Genomic DNA, 1,611 nt, shown 5'->3' with positions numbered 1-1,611 from the left:
ATTTTATTAGTTTTTTTCAAAGATTTCTGTTTAAAGGAAGTAGGACAAGAATTGATTTCTTGGTCGTCCATTGACCCCTTTCACAACTGGCAGATAACGGTCACCTTTTTTTGCCAGATATTCAGTGTCATTCACAATGACTTGAAGATACTACACTGTTCTAGATCAATATGTATGAATTTAAAAATTATTATAAAATTAACAGGGAATATAAAGACTTCAGAGAGGTATTATATAAGACTCATACTCTCAATTTTGTCACATGCATGACTCCAAGGCCACAGCCATTTTGGAAAGCTCTTTCCAATCTTATTCAACTTTTCTCTACTTTCTGCACATTTAAAAGAGCCCTACCATTCCATATCCCCCTCCTATTGTGAGCTACCTCCCCCACATTATAGATTGTAAACTGTTTTGGGCAGAGTCCTCCCCTCCTGTGTCATTTTTTTTTATCTGTTTGTTTTTTGTAGTGCAGATATCCACTATCATTCCGGTATTTTGTTTTATATATAGAAACCTTTTTAGAGAGCCATATCATGAAGTGTATTACATTTTTGTAATGTATTGGGTGATTCTTTTAGGCACCTTCCATTCCTCCTACTTTTAATCATGTACCCCTCCCTGTGTGCGGAGAGCCTCAGAGTGCTCATGGATATTAGCACTGCCATAATAAACTATGTTTTCCTATCTAAAATACTTTATAATTGATTCCTAAAAGTCCTTAAATTTAGTGGTTTGGTATTGCATATTATTATAGAAAGAAAGTTAGGGATCGGGCACTAATTTGCCAGTCCGTGTTTTTTTGCCAGTCCGTGTTTTTTTAACATTTAATATTGGAGTGCTTTAAAAATAATGTTTATTGTTATTATTATTATAGAATAATAACACAATAATTAGAATAATAACACAATTTTTGTACTGTTTTATAGCCACATTTCAGAAAAGAAATTGTTACTAAACTCCCTATTTATGTGTACTTTATACATTTTTTTTTTTGTTTTTCATCATTGGTCAAACTTGGAATGGATTCCTTAAAATGAATTTGCTATAAGTTAGGAATTGTTTTAATTCCTGAAACAGATACATTTTAGGATTGTTGGACCTCCCCAGGTTCTCCCATGATAATATATCTTCTCAAGCCTTGGAGAGCTTGAATAAATCAGGCCCAGTGTATGAAATATGTGTTAGAACCAGGGTACTTGTACTCTAATACTACTTGTACTTGTACTGTCAGAATCCTCAATTATCTTGGTGTCACAATTGCAGAATATATGCGTTGCTTATATCAGGAGTGTTTAATCACTAAATACTGGGGCTACTACTGGTGGCTCCTGACAATACTGGAATAGCTGAACATAATCTTCTGTATATGCAATGCTACTTAGAAGACAGAAGGATATGAAACATTAGGCAAAATGATCCAAACAAAAAAAGTCCATACCACAGTTCAGTGCAGCAAATATTTTTAATTGTGTTATATTTATTAGAAGGCAAAATCCGCACCCAACAAGAATTGAACTCTTCCAACTTCTCCACCTTGGCCCCTAGCCGCCCAGCACCGCCTCAGGAGCCATAATCATCCGTTCACCATAAAGGGGGAGACCCCACCAA

This window comes from Pyxicephalus adspersus, chromosome Z, assembly GCF_032062135.1.
Source record: "Pyxicephalus adspersus chromosome Z, UCB_Pads_2.0, whole genome shotgun sequence".
Lineage (NCBI taxonomy): Eukaryota > Metazoa > Chordata > Amphibia > Anura > Pyxicephalidae > Pyxicephalus > Pyxicephalus adspersus.
This window is presented reverse-complemented; position numbering follows the sequence as displayed.